General features: G+C 46.6%; 1 pseudogene across 1 annotated transcript; it reads left to right on the forward strand.

The window, feature by feature from the left end:
- Nucleotides 1–593: 593 nt before the first annotated feature.
- On the forward strand, nt 594–11,799 carry LOC105525014 (annotated as a pseudogene). Its single transcript, XR_001003843.1, has 5 exons — nt 594–789; nt 2,003–2,362; nt 8,032–8,310; nt 10,851–11,129; nt 11,507–11,799. The product of XR_001003843.1 is annotated as a pregnancy-specific beta-1-glycoprotein 8-like (transcript).
- The last annotated feature ends 1,413 nt before the right edge of the window (nt 11,800–13,212 follow it).

Consider the following 13,212-nt stretch of genomic DNA (forward strand, 5'->3'; position numbering starts at 1 on the left):
CAACCGGCACAGGCCTCTCCTCCCAAGAGGCATGAGAGATACACCCTGCACACCTCCAGGAAGGACAGTTTCCTCTGGGACACCCAGGTCCTGAATGTCTATCCTTGGAAGCTGCAGCCAAGCTAGACACAATTAGAGAAAGGAAGGGTCCCGCTCACCAGGCAACAGACAGCTCACCCACAGCAAAATGTGGTATCCCTGTGACAGGGACCTGGTGCAGCTCCAGCCTCCTGCACTGAAGGGGAGAGCCAGAAGGGGATGAAACAGGGCAAAGGGCGTAAATGTGCAGCCCGACCCAGAGCCATGGGGACAGCAGGAGGCTGAGGCCCAGGACTATGCTTGCCCAACCTACAGAGTATGTGTGTGACTGTGTGTGTCTGTGTGTATCTCTTTTCTGTGTGTGTTTGTGTTTCTGCACATAGTGTGTGTCAAGGTTTGTTGACAGAATCACTGCTGAAAAAGGCAGAGGCCTCCACAATTCCCAGGGACCTGACACACAGACAAAAGGAAAAAGAGAAGGAGGGACAAGGAGGCAGGACTGAGAGAGGTGGGGACAGAGGGGTGTCCTGGGCAGAGACCCCGCCCATGAGCCTGAGAAGTGCTCCTGCCCTGGGAAGAGGCTCAGCACAGAAGGAGGAAGGACAGCACAGCTGACAGCCTTGCCCAGAAAGTTTCTGGATCCCAGGCTCATCTCCACAGAGGAGATCACGCAGGCAGCACAGGCCATGGGGCCCCTCTCAGTGCCTCCCGGCACACTGCACATCACCTGGAAGGAGCTCATGCTCACAGGTGAGGAGGGAACTTCCTCGGAGAGGACAGCAGTAGGAAGCAGAATGATTGGATGGGGTCTCCTGGAGAGGATGGGGTTCTTAAAATTAAAAGTCAGCACTTTGGGACGCTGAGTTGGGTGGATCATGATGAGGTCAGGAGGTCAAGACCAGTCTGCTAAACACAGTGAAGCCCTGTCTCTACTAAAAATACAAAAAATTAACCAGGTGTGGTGGTGTGCTCCTGTAATCCTAGCTACTCAGGAGGCTGAGGCAGGAGAATTGCATGAACCCGGGAGGCAGAGGTTGCAGTGTGCGGAGATTGTGCTACTGCACACCAACCTGGCTGACAGTAAGAGACTTCATCTCCAAAAAGAAAATACAGGAAAGAAGGCTCCGTTGGAGCCTGGATAGGGGAAAATATACCACAAAGGGACAGGGGTCAAAACAGGAAAATCACACTGAACTGGAATTGGTAAGAGGTAGGAAAATCTCAAGTGTTCTGTTTTCCTGGTTAATCATCATTGGCCACCACATTTTGAAAAATGATAATAATAACTATTATCAGATTGCACTTCAAATGAAAATGTAAGCAGGGCATGAAACACTGTCCTCAGAAAAAACTTCAACAATTGAGGAAAGAAAAAAAGACACCCCAGGCGTGGAGGGCCCTTGGAACTCTCACATCTACAGGAGTCTGAAGCCTGTCCCAGGCACTGGGGTGCAACCAAGATCACAAAAGTCCCTGTCTTCACGGAGCTCATGCTCTCATGGGGAGGAAGACAGACATGGAAAGAGATCTAGAATGTGAGGTCAGGTGTTGACAAGAGCTCCAGAGGGAGCAGAGCAGGGAAAGGTCAGAAAGGGAAGCCCCAGGGTCTCTGAAGGAGGTGTCAGGAAAGAAGTCTAAGGATGCCCCAATGTGAGCAGGAACTGAGGGCAGTGTGGAGAGAGCAGTGTAGACCTCTGGGGAAGAGAATTCCAAACAGAAAAATGCCGAGATCAGAAGTGTTGAAGGAATGGGGGTCATGCCGCTGACCTTCACCCAGTAGGACAGTAGGACACAAACACACAATCACACACACATAAAAAAAGAGGTATGTGTGTTTTTGTGTGTGTCTGTGTGTGTGTCTTCAAGGCTGATGATTGAAGAGATTTTCTCAGGACCCATGGCCCCATCTTTTCACCCCAATAAATAGGTTTCAATATTGACTGATGCTCTCTCCGCCTCCTAGCATCACTTTTAATCTTCTGGAACCCGCCCACCACTGCCCAAGTCATGATTGAAGCTCAGCCAACCAATGTTTCTGAGGGGAACGATGTTCTTCTACTTGTACACAATTTGCCCCAGAATCCTGCTGCCTATATCTGGTACAAAGGGCAAATAATGGACGTCCACCATTACATTACAGCATATGTAATAGAAACTGAAAGAATTGTATTTGGGCCTGCATACAGTGGACGAGAAACAGTATATTCCAATGCATCCCTGCTGATCCAGAGTCTCAACCAGAAGGATGCAGGATCCTACACCATAGAAATCATAAAGCGAGGTGATGGGAATGAAGGAGTAACTGGAAATTTCACCTTATACCGTGAGTGATTCCACATGATCCCTGGGTGTTGGGGGGTGGGAGTCACTTCTACTTTGCACACACAGGATTGTCAGGCCTAGACTGTGCCTGTGTCCCTCTCTGCATTATGTCCCATGTTGGGGCTTCACCATTTAGTGCAGGACACACACAGAGGAGACAAACTACAACAGATCAGAATTCCTTTCCTGCCTCCAGACCCTGCAGAAACTTGCTGCACAGGAAGGACAGTCTGATGGGGGGTGCTCAGCAGGAGGAGATCAGTGTCAGCCAAGCACCTCATGTCCTCTTCATAAACTTGACCCTGAGAAAGACCCTGGAGAACTGAGTAGGGCTTTGCCTAAGAGGACCCCTGAGATACTCTCAGAGAAGCTCAGCCCAACAAGCCTCAACCCCCAACCTCTGTCCTTAAATCCTTACTCCAGATAAAGCTGAGGAGCCTGTGCCAATTCTGGGTTGTAGTAGGGCTTACTGGGACAAAGGATTCACCAGCTGTCTGAGGACTGTGTCTCCTGGAGCTGCTCACTAGCCAGAGCTCAGCCCTCAGAACCTCATCTGGTCAAGGACAGAGCTTTCTTCACCTGGCACTCTGAGTGGAGAGGACAGAAAGACAAGCTTTGTAGGCCATCAGCCAACTGCCTTGCGAGGCTTAGGACACTCCATAGGAAGTCTAATGTCCCCAGAAGCAGAAACAGAAGAGAGAAAATGTACCTGGCAGCAGCTTCTCCACAGGGATCTTATCCAAAGGTGCTCTCTCATGGAAGTGAATAATAATAAATGCTGTTTGTGTGAACACCTCCACTGCACCAAATATTAGGTCTGGTGACTGTGAATAATTTACAATTTATTCACAGATAGCATGAAAAGCCAAAGTCCATTTGCCATTTAGCTTATTTGACTGAGAAAAAACTGAGGCACAGGAAGGCACAGTCACTGAACCAGAGTCACACAAACACAAAAGGCAGATCAGGGTCACATGAGGTCTGTCTGCAGCCACAGGCCCATCCTCTCCTCCACCAGAAGTGAGGGCTTATTGGGTTCCAATGACCCTGTAGTCATTTATTGGCTGAAATCCTCTCTTCTTAGGCATCCAAACCTCAGAGGAGTGAGAGCAAATGGTCAGCTGATTAGTCTGCACTCCAGAATTAAATCACCAGCCTCAACCATCAGACTCAATGCAAAAAATGTCCAGGCCTCCCCCTCAGATCTTAACCCTCATCACTGAACCTGAAATCCTGTGTTTCCCAAAGTGTCCATGTCACTGGCATGACAGGATAAAGGAGAGGACCTTGTTTTCATTCCCCAGTCACACCCTGCACCAGCACAGGCCCAGTGAGAGACACACACTCAGGTGCTCTCACATAACAAATGAAGGAATTGAATGAAGAAATGAATGATCCATAACCTCTTTAGGGACTGGATCTTGGATGCAGAATCCTAGGAAGTTCTCACCACACCTGTCCCTTGTCCTTCAGAGGCTGACACCCATGTTTCATCCCTCCACTTCCTCTTGCCCCTAAAGCCATCCCACTTCATGTGTAACTCTGAAGCTCTTTGGCCACTGGAGGGTTTTCAGGGCTCCCTGGTCCTGGACTGTGGAAATGGGGGCACCTGGTCCCTGGGGTCACTGAAGTCACTGTATGCCCTAGAGTTCACTGCCATGCTGTCTCTGCCTCTCTCTGCTTCTCTGTGTCCCTCATCTTCCTCCCACTTCATTCTAACTCGCAGGCCCTGTCCTGTACAGCTTCTTCCTCTATCCCTAGGCCTTCCCCAGACACTCCCTCTAACTAGGCTGACTGTTCTGTTCCCTTCCTGCTAACACTGTGGCCTGGCCCACCTCCCAGGAAATAGGAAAGGCACAGAAATCACCTGGAGTTTCCACTCCTGAAAAGCTTCATCTCAAGGCAATGTCCCCAGGTCACTAAGAGAATGATCTTCCACTGTATCCCCATCCAGGGCTCTTTCCCTTTGCGAGGCTGTTCTGTGGACAAGACCACGGGACGGGGATAGGCAGCTCCTCCGTCCACTCTTGTAATTCCCAGACAATTTCTTCTGGCCTCCTGCACAAAAAAAACAAAAACAAAAACAAAAAAAAAACAAAAAACAATTTATCCCGACGGTGATTTGCAGTAAAGAAAGATTTTAATGACTCCAAGTCTGCCAAACAGGAGGACGGAGGTTTATTATTACTCAAATCAGCCTCCCTAGTGGATCAGGGGTTAGAAATTTTCAAGGATCGTTTCAGGGACACAGGACTAAAAAATGGGTACTGCTGATTGTTTGATGATGGAATCATGCGGGCGGAGGGAAATGATCCGTTTGTGCTTGAATCCGCCTCTAGGTGGGGACCACGTGACTGGCTGAGCCATTAGTCATGGGTATGGATGAGGTCAGCAGGTTGCCAGAATGCAAAGAATAAGAAACATCTCAAAAGACCAACCTCAGGTTCTACAATAGTGATGTTATCTATTGGAGCAATTACTTACAAATTTTGTAAACTCTGACCAAATGACGTTTGAGCAGTAAGTGATTATAGAAACTGTGCCTGCACTTTAGCAGAACTCAGTTCCCTCCTATAATCTTACTCTCATGGTCTTTCACCAGTTTTACAGAGGCAATCCCTGGGTAAAATAAGGGTATTAGTTTTATCGAGGAACTATTATCATTGTTTCTTCAAAGTTAAACCATAAACTACATTCCTCCCATGGTTAGCCTGGCCTATGTCCAGGAATGAGTGAGGACAGCCAACTTGAGACTAGATGCCAGATGGAGTCAACCATGCTAGTTTTCTGTCACTGTTGGAATCATTGCACTGACTCACCAGGGTGTCAGAGGCTGGACAGGCCTGCAGTCTCCAAAGCCAATGGGCTCATTTCACCCATTTCACTTGTGACTCCATCCTCAGCCTACTATGGAGCTCACATTCTCCAGTCACTTCCTAGAGACTTCTGGTTTCCTGTCAGGCATATAACAAGCTTGAAATTTGTCACTCTGTTCTAACAGGAAGTAAACAGCTGAACAAACTCAAAAGTCAATAACTCATTAAAATCCCTCAGAGATGGCCTGGCACAGTGGCTCACACCTGTAATCTCAGCACTTTGGGAAGGTGAGGCAGGTGGATCACGAGGTCAGGAGAACGAGACCATACTGGCAAACACGGTGATACCCCAACTCTACTAAAAATACAAATAGCCAGACGTGGTGGCAGGCGCGTGTAGTCCCAGCTACACAGGAGGCTGAGGCAGGAAAATGGTGTGAACCCAGAAGATGGAGCTTGCAGTAAGCCAAGACCGTACCACTGCACTCCAGCCTGGGCAACAGAACGAGGCTCCATCTCAGAAAAAAAAAAAAAAGTGCTGTGAGAGAAATGAAGAATGCTTTTGATGCTTACTGGTAGAATGCACACAGCTGAGGAAAGAATCCCTAGCTTGAGGATGTGTCAATAGAAACTTCCAAAACTGAAACAGGAAAGTTCAAAAAGACTGGGGGAAAAAAAGTGGGACAACATATGCTACTTCATAGTTAACATTTTGTATTGACAATAGCAATTTTTAAATTTTGTAGTTCTGGAACAACTACCAAGCCTGTAACATACATGTAATGGGAATACTGGTGGTGTCGGGGACCTGTTGGAGGTGGCCAGAGGTTGCTGTCTGATGGTTTTACTGCCGGTGCCACATATGATTGCTTCCTCCTGATGATGCCATTTTCATAAGTTGGGGTTCTTCGTGTGGGGGACACATGAGCCATTGGCGTCTCACTTAGACTCTTCCTAATTCACACAAACTGAAACTCTAGTTGTTATTTCCTGAGGTTAAGAGAAAATGAAGAAAGCGTTTCACATACCTGTTTTCGGCTCCTCCCCATTTTCCCTAACTCTGGAGAGAAATTAGAAACAGGGAGTTCTCTCTATATTTACTAATATAACACACATCACTTCTTTTAATTCTGCATCATTCCTCTCTTTATGTAATTGACACACTGACCAGTTCTGCCTTTTAACGGGACTCTCTCTACTTAAAGACTTGCTAATTTCAAATCACCTTTGGTATCTTTCTCTGAGCATAATTTCATCCTGCTGGAATTCACCCCACACATAAACTTTAATTTGGTATCAAGAGAAATACTACTACCAGCAATTGATCTTGGATGTTTGGACCATCAGTAAAAATTTCCACTTACGACAACATTTTAAAGCTTCCCCCCAAATTTTTTTTGCCTTGTTACTAGAGTCAGAACATAACATGAGGTCTAAACTCCTGAGAACTTTTTATGGGAAAATTACAGTATTACAAATTGAGCATCCCAAATCTAGGAATCCAAAATCTGAAATGCTCCAGAATCCAACGCTTCTGACCACTGATGTGATGCTAAAAAGATGTTCTCACTGGAGCATTTTGGAGTTTAAATTTTTCAGATTTGGAATGCTAACCCAGTACATCTATTGCAAATATTCCAAAATAAAAAAAGAAGTTAGAAATCCAAAACACTTGGTTTTAAGCTTTCTGCATAAGGAACACTTTATCTGTATGAACTATAGGCATGAAGCTGTACAGGAGATCTCTAGAACCTCCTCAACCTATCTAACTGAAACCGCACAGCCATGGAACAATGCCCTATTCCCCCGACCCCAGCTCCTGGAAACTACTATTCTACTCTCTGATTCACTCTGGAATCCCCTGAGATGAGGTACATAGAGTAGTCAAACTCATAGAATCAGAGAGTAGAATGTCTAATGAGAGAAAGTATCTGCAAGACTTCTTCCCAAATATCGTTCTAATAGCCACCAAACACATAGGGTCCATGAGGGCCAGACTTCCATCATCAGTTCATATTCGCCCTTTCCACCAGTCAGTTCTGCATTTTCAAACATCCACATGTATATCTAGAAACAACCACATGGTCCTCACCTTCCCTCTACAGGAGGAAGGGCACATAATGGACACACAACAGGGAACATGGTCTTGGTCCAAAGCTATCAGCTCTTGCCTGTCCCCTTGACTCTTTGTGGTCATTCCTTGGACTCTGCTCTATCTTTGGAGGTCACTGGCTCAAGTCAGTCACCATGAGACAGCTAGGAAAACTGCCCCACCTTGTGGCGCCACTGCCTGATGACTGAACAGACCTCCAGGCTTGACTCTGGTCTCCCCAGTGTAATTTCTGCTGAAGTACCCAGCCCAGGCCAGGCTTCCCAGAACCCAAAGTGTTTAAGGACATTGGGAAGTTCCATCATCCATCTCTAGGATGTCCGAGAAAGGGAAGCTGCAGATAAAACATACCTTGGGGGGCAAAGTAAGACTGAAACTAAGAAGATTCCAGCTCTGCATGCTCGAAGTGAGGACCACAGGGTGGACCAGGCAGGCAGTTGGAGAGGGAGGGACTCAGAGGAGCACCAGGGACTGTGACTGCTGGTCCCATGCCTTTCCATGACCCAATACTGCTGCTCAATTCACACATGAGAAAGTCGGTGCTTCTCCCACATAAAGCAGGCAGCCTCACAATCTCTAAGCCCTCAGATTGCCATGCGTCTGTCTTGTAACACACACACCTGACATGGGCTTTTAAGGACTTGGGTGGGCTGAAAGATGGGAAATGCTATCTATGATTGAAAAATGTCTTTGGAGGAATCAAAGATGCCACACAGGGCAATCTTCTCTCTGTTATCTGCACAGTGGAGACTCCCAAGCCCTCCATCAACAGCAGCAACTTAAACCCCAGGGAGGCCATGGAGACTGTGACCTTATCCTGTAATCCTGACAATCAGAATGCAAGCTACCTGTGGTGGATAAACGGTCAGAGCCTCCCTATCAGTCCCAGGTTGCAGCTGTCCGAAAACAACAGAACCCTCGTTCTATTTGGTGTCACAAAGTATACTGCAGGACCCTATGAATGTGAAATGAAGAGCCCAGCGAGTGCCAGCCGCAGTGACCCAGTCACCCTGAATCTCCTCTGTGAGTATCTTTTGTTCCTCTGTGAGCCAGGCTGCCATCCCAAATACACATGGCCAGAGACCAGGCCTCCCAGTCCCTCTCAAGTCCAAGTACAGAGACCCTTATCCCTGGACATCAAAGCTGGCCATGAGTACTAAGGGTAGGCTTAGGTTTTATCAACAATTGGAGAGAAGAGGCTGCTCCTGTCAAGGGAGGCCCAGGGTCCACAGGTTATGATGGGAGAAACAGGTGAATGTCTCAGGCTCCAGATCAGTGAACACAGCAGGGATTTGGCTGGGACTTCAGTGTTGTGACTTAGCTCACAGGGTCACTGTGGCCCTTCCACAGACCAGGATTTTCCCTTCCCTCTGACATCATCACCTGTGACTTTATTCTCTTTGCTCCAGATGGCCTGGATGCCCCCACCATTTCTTCTTCATACACCTATTACCATACAGGGGAAGTCCTCAAGCTCTCCTGCCTCACAGACTCTTACCCACTGGCAGAACATTCTTGGCTGATTGATGAGAAGTTCCAGCAATCAGCACAAGTGTTCTTTATCCCCCAAATCACTAAAACATATAGAGGGGTCTATGTCTGTTTCATACATAACTCAGCCACTTTTGGAACAAATCTCATAATCAAGAGGATCATAGTCCCTGATAAGTGGGTCCCTAGGGCACTGGCAATATGTTTTCCAGTGAAGTCTATCTGGCTATCAGGGAAGAGTCACCTGCCCTCTGCAAAGGAAGAGGGAAAAACAAAAACCCAGGACAGGGCATATGTTCCTGCTTGAAAACCACAAGCTTTTGCCTGACCCCTTCACTCTTTCTACATCATTGTTTAGACTATACACTAACAATGAACAATCTGAAAGGAAATTAAGAAAAGAATTTCCATTCACATTAACATCAAAAGGAATAAAATATTTTGGAATAAGTTTAACCAAAACGATCTAAGGGTTATACCTTGAAAACTACAAAGCATTACTGAAAGATATTAAAGACGACATCAGTATATGGAAAGACATTTCATTTTCACGGATTGGAAGAATTGATATTGTTAGGAAGACAATACTACCCAAAGTGAGCTGCAGTTTCAAAGCAACCCCTACCAGAAACCCAGTAACATATTTTGCAGAATTACAAAATCCTGTCCAAAATCTGACCTGACAGACTCTTATTAATGACTGCCACAACACAGACACTGAGGAAAAGATGCAATCATGGAAACATGGAAAGATTTGATGACATAGAAAATAGCAATCATTATATCTCACATCCCAAAGCCTTCAAGAATATACAAGTGCCACATGACCAGTACGGCTAAACCAGTAAGTATGTGACAAACGTTTCAGAATCAAAAAATGTCAGAAATCCAAAACACATTTTGTCCTAAGTCTTATGTATAAGAAATACTCAGTCTGTGTGAACTATAGGCATCAAGCTGTACAGCAGATCTCTAGAACCTCCCCGTCTTGCATAACTGAAACTGCACACCCATGAACGCCTTCTGATTCTCCCCACTCCCAGCAGCTCTCTTCTCAGATTCACTCTGGAATTTACTTACATGAGGTCCCCAGAGTAGTCAAACCCATGGAATCAGAGAGTAGAGTGTCCAATGGAAGAAAATATTTGCAAAACTTCTCCCCAAATTTGTCTCATATCCATCAAACACACATGGTCCATGAGGACCAGATTTCCAGGAGTTCATTGCCACCCTTTCCACCAGTCAGCTCTGCATTTGCAAATGTCCACATGTATTTCTGGAAAGATCCACATAGTCCTCACCTGTCCTCAGCAGAAGGAGAGGAAACTTAAAGAACCCCAAACAGGGAACATGGTTCTGCTCCAAAGCCACCAGATCTTGCCTGTCCCCTTCACTCTTTCTACATCATTCCTTGCAATCTGCTCTGTCTTCGGAGGTCACTGGAACAAGTAAGTCATCATGAAACACCTGCAGAAAACTGCTCCACCTTGTACCTCCACTGCCTGATGACTGAACTGACCTCCAGGCTTGACTGTGGTCTCCCCTGTCTTCTTTCTGCTGAAATATTCAGTCCCAGTCCAGGCTGCTCAGTATCTTCAGGGTTTCAGGACAATAGGAAGTCCCATTATTACTCATCTCTAGAATGTCCTTGGAAATGGAAGCTGCAGAGAAATCACATCTGGGGGGGTAAAGTAGGATGAAATTTGGAAGGAGCCCAGCAGTTGCACATTCCAGGTAAGGAACTCAAGGTAAGCCAGCCAGACAGTTGATTAGAGAGGGACTGGGAGGGGTGCCAGGGGATGTGACTCCCACTGATGTGTCTGTCCACGATCCAAAACTGCTGCTCAATTCACACTTGAGAAAGTCTGTGCTTCCGTAAGACAGAGCAGGTGGCCTCACAGTCTTTGAGCCCTTAGACCATCATGCATCTGTCTTGTGACACACGCACCAGCTATTGACTTTCAAGGACTCGAGTGGGCTGGGAGGTGAGAGATGCAAACTCTGATTGAAGGATGCCTGTGGAAGAATCAAAGGTGCCACACAGGACAAACTTCTCTCTGTTATCCACACAGCGGAGCTGCTCAAGCCCTACATCACCAGCAACAACTTCAACCCCATGGAGAATAAGAATATTGTAGCCTTAACTGTGAACCTAAGACTCAGGGCTACACCTACGTATGGTGGGTAAATGGTCAGAGCCTCCCGGTCAGTTCCCAGGCTAAAGCAACCCGGTAAAAACAGGATCCTCATTCTAGCCAATGTCACAAGAAATGACACAAGACCCTATGAATGTAAAATACGGGACCGAGTTGGTAGCATCCCCAGTGACCCAGTCACCCTGGAGGTCCTTTGTATCTTTGGTTCCTCTGTGGACCAGGCCACCAGCTAAAATCCAAACAACCAGAGGCCAGGCATCTCAGTCTCTCTCACATCCAAGTACAGACACTTTTATTTCTGGACACCCGAGCTGGTCATGACTCCCTGCCCTGGGAAAACCTGGGTAGGCACAGTCTTAACCAAGAATATAAGGTGAGGAGACTTGGGGTCTACAGCCTGTGATGGGAGAAACAGGTGAATACCTCAGGCCTCGGCTCAGTGAACACAGGAGCGGTTTGGCTGGGCCTTGAGGGTGTGTCTTGGCTCAGAGGGACACTGGTCCCTTTAAGAGACCAGAAGCATCCTGTTCCCTCAGATGACATCACCTGTGGCTTTATTCTCTTTACTCCAGATGGTCCACACATCCCCAGCATTTTGTCTCCATTCGCCTATTACCGTACAGGAGAAAACCTCTACTTGTACTGCTTCGCGGACTCTAACCCACCGGCAGAGTATTCTTGGACGATTAATGGGAAATTTCTTCAATCAGGACAAGAGCTCTTTATCCCCAAAATTACTACAAAGCATAGCGGGCTCTATGGTTGCTCTGCTCGTAACTCAGCCACTGGCAGCGAACATTCCACATTCAGGATGATCAAAGTCTCTGGTAAGTGGATCCCTGCACCATTGGCAATAGGGTTTTAGGTAGAGTCTCTCTGGCTTTCAGAGAAGAGTCAGAAAAACATTTTTATTCCCAGCCTGTGTCCCATGGGCAGAAGCAAATCCTAATTTCTCCTCCTGAACTCTCCCAATTTGTCTCTAGAGACTCTCTTCTCCTTGTGTTTCTGTTTTCTCATGACTGAACTTGAGTCCAGGCTGAGAAAGGTTGGGAGGGGGCTTTGTCAGTCCTGACCCCTATGTGGTGGAAGAGGCTTCACAAAGGGACAAGAAGGAGAGTCCTCAAGGTCAAGTTTTTTCTCACTGTCACCAACACATCCCTTTCTACCACATCTTTGTTTTCCTTTATTACTCCATGAGCTACAAGGAATATCTGAGGCTTTGAAACAAGCTCACATTTTTCCTCCAAATGAGAGGAGGAAGTCCACTGGATGAGAGAGGAGCAGCTCAGACTGCTCCCTGCTCTGCTCCGGCCTTCTCTGGTGTCTGGCCCTGGTTGACTCCACCTGGGGTGGGACCAGCTTGTGTAGAGAAAGAGCCCAGGTAGCCTGTCCTGAATTCGGCTAAATCAAGTTGCCAGTTGAAGTGAAGCCTAGGCTGCAGGGAAATAAGGAGAGAGGGAACCTCGGAGCTGACTCTTGAGCTGTTTCCTGACTCTGAAGTCATCAGCTGTGTGAGGCTGTGGGCACAGCACATGGGACACAGCACAGAGGGAAATGAGTGATGCACACTTGGAGAAATAGGGAGATTCACCTCTAGGACTCTGCATGGCAGGAAAAGGGCAATACCAAAAAGTGTGTATTTACAGAGTGTAAGACTACCAGGACACTTTTTATATATCTAATATAAGGCTTATCATTAACTATTTCTAAGTGTGCAATTTTGTGTTGTGTAACCATCACACTGTCCATTTCCGGAACTTTTTCCTCTTACCATATTAAACCTCTGTACCCAATAAACAGCAACTCTCACTCCTTCTCCCCATAACCCTTAGCACCCACCATACTACTTTCTGTCTCTACGTAACTGGCTACTATATCTTTTATAAATGGAAGTATGTAATAATTATCCTTTTGTGTCTGGCTAATTTCGGTTAGCATAATGTCTTCAAGGTTCATCCATTTTGCACGATGTATTGGAATTTTATTCCTTGTTAAGTTTGAATAACACTTTTTTATTATTATTATTATACTGTAAGTTCTAGGGTACATGTGCATAACGTGCAGGTTTGTTACATATGTATACTTGTGCCATGTTGGGTGTGCTGCACCCATCAACTCGTCAGCACCCATCAACTCGTCCTTTACATCAGGTATAACTCCCAATGCAATCCCTCCCCCCCAACCCCATGATAGGCCCCGGTGTGTGATGTTCCCCTTCCCAAGTCCAAGTGATCTCATTTTTCAGTTCCCACCTATGAGTGAGAATATGTGGTGTTCG

Source organism: Colobus angolensis, unplaced genomic scaffold, assembly GCF_000951035.1.
Source record: "Colobus angolensis palliatus isolate OR3802 unplaced genomic scaffold, Cang.pa_1.0 Scaffold512, whole genome shotgun sequence".
In the NCBI taxonomy this organism is placed as follows: domain Eukaryota; kingdom Metazoa; phylum Chordata; class Mammalia; order Primates; family Cercopithecidae; genus Colobus; species Colobus angolensis.